Raw genomic sequence first — 15,813 nt, 5'->3', positions numbered from 1 at the left:
ACAATAACAGTGCTGCTGATGAGGCCTCCATGCATCCATTGGGTGGGGGGGAGGGGGTCAAAGGTCACGCCTAAATGGCTTTAATGTGACTAACACACATTCCTCATTAAGTCACATGCAGGTGTGTCATCTAGCGTGTTTTAGGGATGCAGGTGAGAGGCGTAGGGCCGTTGATGCACCTCTGCTGAGATCTGATGCCTCCGAATCCATGACGAGACTCCTGGAGCTCTATCCCATAATATGCATTACATTACATTACAGTAATTTAGCAGATGCTTATAATAAGTGTGTTCAACATAGGTATTCAAGAGGACTACTAGTTATTTTTTTGTTTTGTATTCATTTCATTGTTTTTTAAAGCCAAACCATATTCATTTTACCAAGCCTAACCAAGCTCCTGCATGGATGCTGGGGCTCTATCCCATAATATGCATTACATTACAGTCATTTAGCAGATGCTTATAATAAGTGTGTTCAACATAGGTATTCAAGAGGACTACTAGTCATAAGTGCATCTCCTTTCTTAAACAAGCATCTAAAAGCATATATGTACCTGAGCGTGGTAATAACAGTGCTGCTGATGAGGCCTCCATGCATCCATTGGGTGGGGGGGGTCAAAGGTCACGCCTAAATGACTTTAATGTGACTAACACACATTCCTCATTAAGTCACATGCAGGTGTGTCATACAGCGTGTTTTAGGGATGCAGGTGAGAGGCGTAGGGCCGTTGATGCACCTTTTTTTGTTTTGTATTCATTTCATTGTTTTTTAAAGCCAAACCATATTCATTTTACCAAGCCTAACCAAGCTCCTGCATGGATGCTGAGACGTAGGGCCGTTGATGAGCCTCCTGATCCCTCCGAATCCACGACGAGACTCCTGCATGGATGCTGGAGCTCTATCCCATAATATGCATTACATTACAGTCATTTAGCAGACGCTTTTATCCAATAAGTGTGTTCAACATGGGTATTCAAGAGAACTACTAGTCATAAGTGCATCTCCTTTCTTAAACAAGCATCTCAGAGCATATATGTACCTGAGCGTGGTAATAACAGTGCTGCTGTGTGATTATGACAACTTTCTTTGCTTCAGGGGTCATTGTTAGCATCCATTGGGTGGGGGGCAAAGGTCACGTTATGAGCGGTGGATCCATAGGGCCTAAATGGCTTTGAGATGACAAACAACCATTCCTCATTTAGTCACATGCAGGTGTGTAATACAGCGTGTTTTGCAACCTCCGCTATCTGTAACGTCTCATGGTCTCCTCCCTCTTTTCTGTCTTTTCCCTCAACTGTGTGCCAACATGTGTTTCACCACCTCAGTCATGTCTTGAGTATCTGCCATCTCACCCATGTTATCTCGGGGATGCAAGGCCGTCGTTCAGCTGACATACGTAGAGCCATTAATGCAACGGGCACAGCTTATCTCGACGTTCATTGTAAAAGTTAGGACTTTCAACCGGCCCTGTCCTTGACTCTGTGCCAATCTGTTTTTCCACTGAAGCCTCTCAAGCAACCGCTGGTTGGATATCCTGTCGTGCTTGCTGAACAGGCACGGTTGGCAAGGTTGGGCTTCCTGGAGAGACTTTGTTGTGTTGGATGTCACATCCTGTCTGTTGCAAAATAGCGTTCACATACAAATGAACTGCAATGTTTTCGAGGGAAATGTGTTTTCTATCGCACACAGGTCGTAGTTTTAAGTTTAAAATAACGTGGATAAACGTTGTAAATTGAAACAAAAAAATATTTTGGTTTAGGCAACAAAATTGCAAAACAAAACAAAAAATGCTTGGTTACGTTTAAGGAAAGAAAAATACTAAATTACAAAAGAAAAAGTGCTTTGTTATGTTTTAAGATACAGAAGTACGTTATGCAAAAAAACTTCAACAAACCTACCTGGATAGGCTTAATAAAAAACCAAACATGTTTTAGGAAACGGAAATACTTGATTCACGGGGGATAAGAACGAGCAGACTCCTGGGATGAAAACCTTTGATTTGTTTTTTTACTCAGAAGTATTTTGTCATACATTAAAAACAAACGTAATCCACGAGAAATTCCACTTCCCTCGAAACTCAACTTCACAATGCAGTTTTCAGAGAGTCAGAGCTGAGTTTCTGTCCCCATACAAAACAATCCCCACCGTGACATGACTCATCTATCTGAGCCCTAATTCAAGGAGAGGCCAGTGATGTAGTTTACACAAGCAAGCCAATAGGCTGAACGACAACATTAACAGTCAGTGGGAAAGGGCTAGTCACTGGCAAACACGACAGGCCGGTCATTACTTTAGAGAGGGAGTGACTGTATGAGGGAAGTAATGTTCATGTCATTCAAGTGCAGCATTTTTTCTAAAACATCAAATAGAGCGAGCCGGTCCCTCTTACTCATCAAAATGGGCATTGATCCATTCACGCTTTCCCCCCACTGAGGACAACTTAATCAATAATTGAATCAATTCTCATGTGGAGGACACATTACTGACAGGAATAGCCCGCGTAAGTTCCAATAACGGCGAGCAATGATTCCTCTAAATGTGAAACGAATACACAAAATAAACCGTTGAGTAACCAGCGCGGAAAAATAATCATTCACCTGTTCAATATTTTCAGGTATCGATCGGGGTGCGCATATCCGTCGTCCTGGGCGTTGACTACTGTAGGGCTGTAAATGACCACATGGTTTATACTGGGGGGAAACCGAAGAAGGACCAGCAGCACCAGTCCATTAATTATAGATGGTGACCAGGAGCTTCTGCTGCTGCTACTAAAAGCAGTAGTTTAGTCTTTTACACACGGGGTTAGCCCGGTGGAGCTCTGGCAGCAGGAACCAGCGTTGGCAGATGGTGCTTAAAAAAGGAATAGCTCCGATTTGACATAACGGTGGTGTGGTTTACTCACTACTAGTGATATTGATGTGCGGCATTAGCTGAGGTTTCAGAGCAGTTGTGGTCACGTGTGCCCACGGCTTTTCAGACGGGAGACAAATGCCAGCAAATGTGGCCAGTTAACAAAATATACTTTAAAACCACAGCCGAGCATTCGCATTCGATTTAACGACTCCCCCAACAGGATGCGTCATCTTCAGCGTCTACTCTTCAGCGGAACTGATTTGCTAGAAGAAAATTGTTCCATGATGCAGAGATCTTGCGTCAGAGATCTTGTATTCTGTTGTGGGTGCTGTGTTTGTGTGACTCAACTGTACTCTTTTGATGGGTCGTCTTCCACATGATGGTAGCCTGAGCTAATGTCCATGCTTCAATATTTTGAAGCATGGACATTATTGACATTATTGGCTTTTTGCAACCAGTGAATGAAAGTGACATTATTTGGACTGTGGAGGAGTGACGTAGAGACCCAGTATACGTCTCTGGTAGATCAGTGTGTAGCCCCGCCCTAAAGCATCCCCTGCTTTATGGTCTGTTTGACTCTAAATGGAGCATCATTTACTAAATGAACATCATGCTGTATTGAAGAAGACTTGAAACTAGAGATTGAGACCATAAACTCATGTTTACAATGTTTACTGAGGGAATAAATCAAGAGAGAAGTAGAGTCATTTACCAGAAGTCTTTGACCTCAGTCAACTTATTTCTCGTTTTTAGCTTCATAGTACGATTTTAAAGGAAGGAGCTGCCTCCGATACTACCTCCCAGACATGTTTTGTAGTTTATGAACCAGTAGGATCCTCTGGTTCCTCTGTTTTAGCGGTTCCACAAAGCAGAACAAAAACATTTGACGTGCTTCCTTTATCCATTATTAAAAAATCCATATTTTCAGTCTGGCTTTTTATGTAGTAGTTTATGTAGTGTTTTAAAAAGTTTTTTTATTATTATTGCTGAATTTATACAGTGTTTTTATGCAATGGTTCTAGTATTCATACACATTTTATTTTCTCGTAATCTCGTATTTTTTTACAGTTTTAATATTAATTAATTAATTAATTAATATCAAAGTTGCATTTTAGCTATTTTTTTAAAACTTAATTTGGTGTGCATTAGTCTCTTCATCTCTTTATTTTGTCTTGTCAATAATTTCAAAAGCACTTTATACTGAATTTTGTTTTGTTTGAAATGTGCTACATAAATAACACCTTCATCATCATCATCATCATCATTCTAGCTTTGCCTAATGCCATAATTATCTCTCAGCACACTATTTGAGTTTAACAACAAAATCCTCCTAGCATTAAGACTACAGAGTGCATGTCATGAAAAGGGGAAGTACCTGGCTGAAACGGCAGCCACACTCACTGATGGTGTGAACAGATTTGCTAAAAGGGATGTTATATAGGGGGGGTCGCTGCAGTGGAATTAGCAGAACAATTCAGAGTTAAAAAGGAAGAAACAGACCGATGGAAAGGGGAAACTGGAGGAGGGGGGGGGGTGAAAGAGAGCTGCTTTCTTTCTGCTGGTCTGCTCATGGGGGAACCCATCCAGAACACCTGAGCAGGGCTTCCTAGGTGGCTTCAGTGCAGGATGCCCCAATTTCACGGCTTAGACAATCTCTCTCTCGCTCTTTCTCGGTTTCTCTGTCATCATTCACTCGTTCACGCACTGACACCACAGTGTGTTATACGCTGGCCCCCGGAGCATGGATGCTGACTGATTGCAGCAGTTTATTTAATTAAAACATAAGAGAATCCCACCGGAGCAAGAGCTAGGAGAAGACACAGGCTCTATTTATAGGTTTGAACACAGATGCACATCCACACACACACACACACACACACACACACACACACACACACACACACACACACACACACACACACACACACCTCCACATCCGGTGGGAGCGTGGAAGATAAGAAGCCAGGTGCTTCCCCAGACTCATCCTCCCATCTGAATGTGTGTTTGTGTGTGTGTGATGGATGTGATGCTTGTGTACTGTACGTCTGTGTGCAATATGTCTTAACATGCACCGGCTTTACTTCTAGGTGTAGCTGGTGGGATTGGCAGTGACTGTCAGATTGCCTCACAGTATGAAGAAATGCAGACACATAATTAGCAAGATCCACCCCGGTTATAGAGCAGCTTCAGAGTGTCATCATGCATTTATGTAACACAGAAGGTGAGGTGAGGTTACACCTATTTCGCTAACAGCAACATAGAGGTTTTTTTTTATGTGCTCAGGGATTAGACGTTCGAGGCAACCTTAGGTTAGCTTTGTAGCTCCTCTCCAGTTTGACACCTACGCACACACCTCATCCACCTGTCACCCAGGCGACTCCAGGGTGCAGACTGCCTCTAAGTGCACGTCTCAGATGCAAATGATAGCCAAAGCGTTTGGAGGTAAACACACCTTCTGCTCTTACGGCAAGAAAAATAAGTTGCATATCTGCAGGTGTCACGTCTTCAAGGTGATCTGCGTTATGAGCAGGTATTACACTGAGAATCAGCAATGATAAACACACTCTCTCTGCTGCTCAGTGCAGTTTAGTGTGGCCCCCTGTTTTCAGGCTAAAGCTGCAGGAGATATTCATCTTTACTGTAATGACGGCGTACCCTGCTTTTACGCATTGCTTCAACCTTTTTCTCCAACGGTATTTTGCTTAAAACTGTGAAATATGCTCGGTTAAAACATTAATAAACTTGGGGACGGGGCAGATGATTCATATCGCAGTAGTCTCTTGCGATGCATTAACAACTCTGACATAGCAATATTTTGTCTCGGAATAATGAGGCAGATGTGTGTCCTTCATTTGATGAAGACATTCTAGCTTTGAACCAGTTCTTCTTTCTGGCTGTTCCGCCTATTGACAGCTTACACATTTACATCACGCGTGTTTTATCACACCTTCTTTGCGGCTGTCTATAAAACTATAAAAGGCACTTGAGTGTTTCTTGTTCAGTCACACAGATATTTTTGATGTAGATGCGTATTCCAGATGACTTTATTTCTTTGACTTTCAGAATCTGCCGTACAAAGATGCTGTGTTTCATGCAATGAGTTACCCTGTAATGCCTGGTCCAATTAAAATACGTATATATTAATAATTACACCCAAGCTAAGTCCCGCCCCTGTGAAATGGCCAATCATAGCGTAGCATTGTCCTATCCGGCTCTGTTTCAGATGTTCCGCATGTTCAGGCTGGTTTAGATGATTTCCAGATAGTTTTGGTAAAACGTTAATAAAGCGATGCAGGAATAAGGTTTTTTTGTAGGGCAACCCCAGAAGTTAGCACCGCACTGATTACCTTTCCATTTGATTTTGGATTATGCAGATAATAATCTCTTTGACAAACAAAAGTTTTTGACATGTTTTGTTCAACAAGATAAAGCAATCGGCAGAAGTAAAAAGCTATCATTAGACTATAAAGACGATATAAAGCTTCAAGGGGGGTATTTACTTTAATATAGTATTTTATTATTATTATGTTATGCATGTTGCTTATGCTTTTTAATGATCGCAACGGTAAAGAAAGACCAACCTGACTTTCCAGGAACTGTGTTGTTCCTTAATTTAATTTAATCTATCTGTCTGGATCTCCAGCTGATGTGATGATTCATTTTCACACTGTCATCTGTAGCTTCATGTTTTTAACTGTTGAATCAGTTTGCCATCCTGAATATATCCTTCAAACACACATTGTAGACTCTTCTGTCTGAAATTGCTTTTTTTGTTTTCCCAAGGATTAGATGATATTTATTCAGGGAGTGCGGATAGTGACAGATTGGGCTCCATGGTAACCAGTTTGACGGGGCGGGTCTTAGCAAAGGGTCAGTTGAATGTTGACTGCTGTCCCGCTCTTCCTACCCTGCCTTAAGGGATTCACTTGTGGAAGCCAACAGCCTGCTTTGTGCCCTGTTATCACTGTCATGGCTGATATATCACAGGCCAGTCCTGTGCTATCACTCTCTCAGTCCTAATGGCACTGTTCTATTTCTTTTCTCCCCCTCACTGCTACTGGGCATGCTGATGCATCAGCAGTGTTTTCCCAGGGCACTTTCCTTTACATTTCCTCTATAGTCACACCCTCCAAGCTGTGTGTTTGATTGCACATATATGATTGTCCTGCCACTTATATGTATAATTGTTTGTGCAGTCACTTCCTGCAAAGCCGGCTTTTCAATGCAAGGAGTGGCCGCCTTTCCCCAGGAACATTTGAATACTCATTTGGGTAAAAGCTTGCGTTTGAGGTGGAGAGTTATTGGAAAAGGAAGGAGCTTGTAAAGATCAGACCGATTATGTTTGGTGCTATGCAGTTTGGTGCTTTGCATTAGAAGGAAATTAAAAGAGTCCACGTGTGGTTCGCTTTGGCCTTGTGACTGCATTGTTTTGATGTTAACCTGTTACCCTGGCTGACTACAATGGGTAAATCATTACCTTTGTTGAGGGGGAGGAAGACTTGGTTGTTAACTTGCGGCACATTAAACTTTTGTTCAACATGCTAGACTGATTAGCTGAATCCGTCCTGTCTGTCTGATAAATAAATAACGTTTTATCTACATTTCTTTACACCACAAAAACTCTAAATCACCTCTAGCTGTAGTTTAAATGCCGCCTCTAATGCAGCAACACAGCAACATGCTACAAGTCATGTATTATGTCAACGTCGTGAAGCTACAAACTGGATTTGTTGCTTTTGTTGGGAGTTTTAATGCTCAGAATTGGCCAGACTTTTTGACAAAAATCCACTCTGTGTGGTAATAGTGGCGTCTGTGTTTGTTCCACTCAGAGGCGACTTAGTGTGTTTGTATTTTCAAGTGTAGGCAAGCACAAGATGGTATATATGGTTAAAAATGTGCCCATGCCAGGCGGCAACCTCTGGGTATGAAAAGTAAAGCCAATGCGCTAGTTGCTTAAACTACCATTAGTACTAATGACAATCAAGGGGCGACTCCTCTGGTTGTATAGAAGTCTATGAGAAAATGACTCTACTTCTCTCTTGATTTATTCCCTCAGTAAACATTGTAAACATGAGTTTATGGTCTCAATCTCTAGTTTCAAGTCTTCTTCAATACAGCATGATGTTCATTTAGTAAATGATGCTCCATTTAGAGTCAAACAGACCATAAAGCAGGGGATGCTTTAGGACGGGGCTACCTTTGGATTGAGAGGTTGCTACCACGGCGTTGTCCGGTCTGGGAGTTTACCATGTTTGTTCGAACAACTTTAACCCTTCCAGGAAAGTTAATTGTTGACGTTTTGGTCGCCTAAAATATCTTATTCAGCGTTAGGTTGTAGCTCCACCCTCTCGTGTCACTTCTGGTTGCAAAAAAACAAAATGGCGTCCGCAAAAAACAAAGGTTGCCCAGTTGCAATGCTGAATTAGAGACTTCAAAAAGCCAGTCTACGGCCGGTGCTTGCTTAGTACTCACGCAGCTTACAGTATGTGCTGATGCCTGGCAGTAGAGCTTCTCTGGCACTCTTAAGGCCATCCATCTCATGTCCCCACTGTAATGCTACACCCACCTCCCACCCACCTTCTGCTGCTTAATTGATCCATCCATTTAGCTCAACCCAACCAGGCCTCTAACAGCTAATTTCCAGCGGCCAGGGATAGCCGGGGTGAAATATTAACTCGGTGCCAAGCTGGCTAAGAGAGACTCCATTGTGAATAAACAAGCCAAAGTGCATGGTGATAAATTATGCAGCTTTAACTCCTGTAAAGTTCTTTAAAAAATGTAACATCTCTATTAACAATGAGTGTAGAACTGAACGAAGCATTAGCAGGAGCTCAAAGAAAGCTGGATAGTGAAACAGCAGGTCAATCACTGAAATTCCTCCGGCTGGAGCACTTTCAGATTCTGCCGTTTGACATTTTCACTGCAGTTGCCATGGTTCCCCGAGGGCTCGTTCCCATCCATGACTGACTCCCTTTTGTATCGTCACGGCAACCGCAGAAACATGGCATCCCTGTTCCCATGATGATCAGGGTGACAACAAATCCCCCAAGGGTACAGTCATTGCAGTGACTTGGGACGGAGCCATGGGCTGTGTCTCTGTCTGGGACATCTGTGCACTGTAAAGGAGACCCTCCAGTAAAAGTCATTACAGCTAGTATAAATATCTCGACATAATGGAAGACTTCTCTTGCTCTTTAGCACCGACAGGTCGTCACAACACGAGCCCCGATATTTAAACAACCACGTCAAAAAAAATAAAAAAATATTTTCTGCTTGAGTCCAGAGCTTTTACACTTACTTTTACCGGCTGTGGTCGTCTGCAACATTCATGTGTTGTAAATGTGTGTGCTAAGTCCAAGGACATGTGACTCTAAATACTCTATTAACAAAGGAATTTAGTTAAACATCAATAGAGCCGGAGTTCATTGCACCTTGTGAGTCAGTCCGAGGCATGAGCAATCCTCTTAAGGCCTTTCATTGACCGTGTGATACCCTGCCCCGCCACCCCCCGTCACACATACCGCACACTCCAAATATGGTTTACTAGAATTTGCCGGAACGTTGGGCGTCTCCGTGGAAAAAAAAAAAAAAAAAAAAAGGACACAGATTACATAACCGCTTTGATTGTGACACGGTAAAATCTAAAACATTCCATTCCACATGAACAAACACTAAGTCCTTGCTTCTGTCTGATCACTTAGCTTACAGAGAAAAATCACTTCATCCTTCGTATTCAAGACGATTCAGTTTGCGGATTTTCATAATTCCGCCACAACCAATAGCACGGAAACAAGAGATTAATCCGACCTAAAATGTGATAACATGCTCTGCACGGATCCATTAAAGATCTATTTTGAACATATAGTTCAAACCTTTTGCTGCTGATGCTTTGTGATAGTCATTTGGGAATAAACAAGCAAATGATATGAATTCAAAGAATGGATTTGCATTTGCATACACCCATGCTTTGTTTCCTTTCAAATATACTATTGATTTGATTGATTAGGACTTCCTCTTCAGTGACATAGACACTCCCACATGGAAGGTTTTCAACATTGTGTACACAGTGATCTATTTGCATTCAGTCACTGTAAGGTGTCCGAGTCACTGTGTTGGATTAAGGTGTTCCTAATGTTTCCATATATTATAATTACAGTGTTTTGAGAGTCAGTCACAGAATTTTTCCGCTTATATTTGGTAAATGTTTGAATATATTTCAATATGTTACGATCATAGAATTATTATAGGAGTAGAAGGGACATTTCTATTCAAATCAATGTAGCAGGTTACAGCGGCGGCCATTCTTTTGGTGTACAGTTGCAATTGCATGGTGGAATTAGCAAGACAGTTAGCTAGCTGGTGGACTGTTAGCTTGATTGTATATTCCACCAAGCTTTAATGCTACACTAATCTGTTATTACAGACACACCATGAATGGAAGAACAATGCAAAAGGAAACTGCAAATGCACAAATGTGTTTATGTATTCATTCTCTCACTGATTGTCTTGTGTTAACCGTTTATCGTACGTTATGTTTTCCCCAGTCTGGTGAAGAGTAGAAAATCTGGCTCGTCCTCTCTATGTTTAATCCTGAGACACCATGTAGCTGCAGTTTCACACAGATTTCAGACGGCTTCCTCAATTTTTCAGATAGTACATTGTACTCTTTAAGTTCCTCTTCCTGTTAGATACGATACGAGACACTGTCTGTCGCTTCCTGCCTCCTCGTCTCCTCGCTCCTCGGGCTTGTGACACACAAATTGATCTCAGTGCTCCACATCAAAGTCCAACCAATTCCTCAAAAGCCTCGTGTCCTTTTCCTCGCCTCCTCCTCCTCCGCTCGCCTCTCTCGCGGGCGGGATGCGAGGAAAGGAATCAAGGATGTACACACTGGGAAATGATAAAGGCCTACAGTTACCCCAGCCTTGCGTCTGTAAGATGACCCTTTTCCCTTCAGTCTGGATATCGGACCACGGACAGATGGTGGAGCTGAGTGCAGTAGAGGTGGGGGGTGGGGGGGTGGAGGATAGGGTGGAGGTGTACCAACGTTTAGGTGGAGAGTTGTGAGTCATTTCAGAAGCAGACTGAAGGTCCTGTGTGGAGGCACTCATCATTTATGTAACCTAATCATGCCGAGGAGAATCCCCAGCCTTTGTTGACCAGGTCTGGGCCTCCCTTTGTTGTTGCGAGCGTTACCCCGGTTACCTTTGGTCACGGGGTTTCCAGGGCAGCCGAACTGTAACTTGTGATGAGCCGGCGAGGAGCAGCATGGGGCGATGCCAGCGAGGCTCAATCCAAACACAAAATGTTGATAACAATGTTGACGGGTGGAGCTCTGATGGTGCTGAAGGGATTACGGTCGGGGTGACTGCACCTGTTTTTAATGTTTGCTCGCATATAGTGCTTGATGAAAAGCAAGTATACTTTAGTTCTGTCCTCTCCCATGCAGACCTCATACTATTCTGCATGTCTGTAATCATTGGAAGAAGAATGTATACATATGAGATATTCAATTTTATGCACTTTTTTTATATTCACTTAATTAAGAGTGTGTCTTAGTAGTGGCACAACACTAAACCGCGTGCAAACCCCCCCACGCCTATGCTTAAAAAGGAGCATAGTGATTAATGAATCACCTCCATGCCGACAGCCAGGTATTGTATTTACTGAGGGGGGGGTAAATATAATACTTTGTCCTGCTAATCCTTGCTTAATTAATGACCAAACAGTGACCTAAATGTCAATGTTTTCCAAAGACTCAATGATGCTGGAAAAGATTATACAGATTTTTATCCGCAGTAGTTTCTGTCAGAACTGTTCTCAGTACAGCTAATGCATGTATCATGAATCCCTCCTCACTCCTTCTTCCTGAGGTTTCTTCCATTCCTTCCCTGTTAAAGGAGAGTTGTTCCTTATCAGAATGAAGGGTTAAAGGACAGTGGGAGTTGGTGTGTTGGTGTTGATATTGGGCTATCAATATAAAATAGACTTGACTCCTCCTCCTTTCCATGCTGACTAAGATCCCTTCCACGTGTGATTTAGATGTAAGTGATGGGGCGTAGAAATCTGCCGTTCTCTTTCCATGGAAAGTTGTATTTGTAAATTATTACTTCAGGAGGAAGCTGATTAGAATATGAATATGTATATATCAATATAATATATCAATATCATGACGCAGATAAAGTGTTACCCATTAAAATGACCAGGAAGGCTACGTAATAGAGTGCTGCAGGCGTGAGGCCTAAAACCCTTACATGAGTCAGCTTTGGTTTTTTTTACTTCCAGTTCCCTCTTCTTGAATCTATTATTTTTTTTTTTTGAATGGGTTTATGCTGAGATGCATCCGGTGAATTTAGAAGCTTTTGCTGAGGAAAGACGGTTGCTAAAGAGGATAAAGCTTCGGTCATACATTCCGAACGTGGGCTGACGTATACTCCATGTGGGTTCCTCCTCGTGACTAACCAACATTCCCTAAGCTCCATTCATGTAGTTAGAAAATGTCTAAAGTTAGCCTAAAGTTAGCTTTCTTCTGCCAATTGCACGAGCGCCATTCACGCTTCAAAAATCCTAAAAGTGGTGTTCATTCGTGCAGATTATCTTGCTGAACAAAACATCTAAGTTTCATAAAAGTTTGCTTGCAATGGAGCGATGACATTGTTTTTTTTTACCGAGGGAACCGGTGCGACGCCAACTTCCTGCTTTGTTCACAAAAAATACACCATCCCTGCAGCTCTCTATTTGATGGACGCCAATGTGGAAATACTGCCATATTATCAGGTATCCAGATCAACACTTAGGGTTGACCATGGCAGCGAAGGCAAACAAACAATCAGCTCAGGACCTACGTAGGAGCTTCATTAGAAGGCTCCTCTAATAAACCTCAGGGGGTTGGGGGGGCAGCTTAGTTGATTAACAAAGCATAGCTGTGGCCCGAGCTGATTTACATCCACTGAATGATAATGGTGTAAATCCCCAGCTGCTTTTATATTATACTTTGGTGTGGCCGCTAAGATAAGAGGCTCGTTGGTGAAGCTTCCTGATGAGACACCATTTATTAGATCTCCAGCTGGAGTTGGAGCTGCAAAATGTCTTTATTAACTAGATGAAAACACTTTTTTCTTATTACTGTTTTCTTTCTCCTTCCTTAGACTATATATTCCTAACAATGCATCCCAGATACCATCAGTTTTTGCTGATTGCATTTCATTGAGCGCCAAGACCTGGTGTTCACCTCTTGTCTTGCATGCACAGCAAACTTGAACTTGAACAGACACCTGGCTTTCCTGTCAAACGTGTTTTGTTTTTTACAGAGTTTCAACAATATCTGTGTCACGACCCAGGATTCACCTCGGCTGAAAGAAAGAGCTTCTTCTAGCTTTAATCTGTAATTCATTAATCAATTTACAACCACTTTTCAGTTGTTGACATAAGCCTCGGCGCATTAAAGAGACAAATCCAGTCTCATGAAATATTAAAAGCGGCTACCAAGCCTGTAATACATCGACAAATACTTAATATATATGAATGCAAATGCAGTACTGGGACATGACTTGTTTTCACTATTTATTGACTGTCTGCTGTACCATTTTAACACGTTTTAATGTTTTATGTCTTGTTTTTATTGAATTGTTGTTCCCGCTGCTGTTAAACACTTTGTCACCCCTGTCTGTGAAAAGCGCTTTATAAATAACTGTATTTATATTTAAATGTATTTATATATGTAATAGTTAGCCTTTAGTATTAACTAGGTCTGTTTTTAATTAGCCAGATTGCCTCGTGTCTGTTTACTGGAATAGCAGAAGCATTAAGCTAAAGCAGCATATTACAGTGGATGAGTAAAGTGGATTTTCTGGCATCTCGCTCAGCTGTTTTGTCGTCGCCGTGGTAGCGCGGTGTACTGGCTGCCTGCTCTTGCTGCCTGCTCTGGATGCCTGCTCTGGCCCATTTGTTCAGTCAACAGGAGTAACCTCCAGCTGTGAGGAGACCTCATCTTTCTGCTCGGGGGCGGAAAAGGAAAAAAATAGAGTGAGCAGGATTAAAATAGGCGAAGGCAATATGGTGTGTGTGTGTGTGTGTGTGTGTGTGTGTGTGTGTGTGTGTGTGTGTGTGTGTGTGTGTGTGTGTGTGTGGGTAGTGGGTGTCATTAGGTTCTCATGTGTGTATGCGTGTACCTGTCTGTTCTCTCTAGACCTGAGCCGCCGCAATAACACAAGAATGTTCTGGGCAGCTGCCAAATGTAAAAGCAGGCGGAAATGGGCTGGTAGAAGGGAGCGGGCGGGGGGGAACCGTAGGAAAGAACTAGACAACACCCGGCCGTCCAGTCCAACCGCAAACGCCTTATTTACTGTCAATCCCGGGATTGGGACAGGACGCGGTGTGCTAAAGCGTGTGCCTGTTCAACCTGTTTTAGGATCGTACCCGCACCAGTGGGTGTGTTTAATTGGAAATCATTTTTTTGGTTTGTGATCAGAGATTGTGAAATGATGCAGTGCAGCGGGGTGACGGATGAGTTCTTTGGAAAGAGATAGACTTAGAAAAAGAGCTGTGGGCGGAGAGGGGACATGGAGGGAAGACACTGGGATGAAGCTTGAGTCCAATCCTTCACCTGCAGTGTAGTCGCATCTGGCAGGAGTTCAAAGGGTGCTGAAACCTGAAGTTTCACTGCAAAAAAAAAAAAATGCAATCAAGTGGGCATGGAGAGCAGCAGTGGACGGAGGGTGGAGGCGGGATAGAGGGAAAGGTTGGAGGCATACTTGTTACAGCAGCTAAGAGCCGTTGGAAAACCACCCAACAGGTCTGAGTGAATCCATTACTACTAAACTCATTGCTCTGTATGTCCCTGCTTTATGGTCTGTTTGACTCTAAATGGAGCATCATTTACTAAATGAACATCATGCTGTATTGAAGAAGACTTGAAACTAGAGATTGAGACCATAAACTCATGTTTACAATGTTTACTGAGGGAATAAATCAAGAGAGAAGTAGAGTCATTTTCTCATAGACTTCTATACAACCAGAGGAGTCGCCCCCTGGTGGACAGGAGAGAGAATGCAGCTTTAAGACACTTCAATTGTGTCACTTTGCAGAAACTGAGGCTGCCGTCTGCATTTAATACATTATAAGAAATATGAATTATAGCTATTTTAAATATGCAATTATGCAGGAGATGACCCTGATAATCACCCTGATCACTCCTCAGCCAAAATATGTTTTTTCCCAACATTTTAATATATCTTCCTCAGCAACACAGCCTCTCTCTATAATTCCAGCGCTCTTTCCTCTTTACTCCACATTACCATTTACGCACTAAGACCCCTTTTCAGACCAAAGCTAAAGGACCGAGGAGAATCCGTCATTTGCAGATTCCCATGAATGAGTCGACACTGAGAGAAACAACCCCTCGGATTTCCACATATTTCCCTTTACCCGCCCACGGCCGGCAGTAGAACAGAGAGAAAGGCGAGATAGCGTTGAGTGAACACTCACATACATATCGGTCTCCCGCTCTTCATCTCTCACCCTCCCTCACTCGGATCTGTTTTCACGCTCGCAGCAGACTGAAGACGAGGGTTCCTGGCACCACTGTGTCGTTTATGTAATTCTCCTCGCCGCGTCTGGTCGCCGTGTTTCTCTGCCATGTAGCGGACACAGTGACTCAGGGGAGGGCCGCACATGCACAAAACAGGCGGATACGTGCACGCAAACACACACACACACACACCTTCATACACAGCAGAGCAGATGGATGGGCAGAGCCGAATAGTGCAAGACCAAAGATGAACTCCAACTAGACCCCCGTGCTGTCGCTGCTGGCACGAGTTTGAGGCGTGTCTGCAGGTGATGTGTTACGTTGGAGAGGTTATCTCTTACAGAACAGTACAGGCTCCATTACACATAGTTCCCCATCACATTACAACATACCTGCTAAACGGATGTTATCAGCACCACTCCCCGTCTGCG

At 42.8% G+C, this 15,813-nt stretch overlaps 1 protein-coding gene across 1 annotated transcript in view; it reads left to right on the top strand.

Moving 5' to 3' along the window:
- Nucleotides 1-15,813, top strand: part of b4galt5 (UDP-Gal:betaGlcNAc beta 1,4- galactosyltransferase, polypeptide 5) — a 35,343-nt gene that overhangs the window by 889 nt on the left and 18,641 nt on the right. The gene's annotated exons all lie outside the window — the stretch shown is intronic.

The sequence above is a fragment of the Anoplopoma fimbria genome, chromosome 12, assembly GCF_027596085.1.
Source record: "Anoplopoma fimbria isolate UVic2021 breed Golden Eagle Sablefish chromosome 12, Afim_UVic_2022, whole genome shotgun sequence".
NCBI classification, from domain to species: domain Eukaryota; kingdom Metazoa; phylum Chordata; class Actinopteri; order Perciformes; family Anoplopomatidae; genus Anoplopoma; species Anoplopoma fimbria.
Note: the sequence above shows the minus strand (reverse complement) of the source record. Positions and strands in the feature narration are given on the sequence as shown.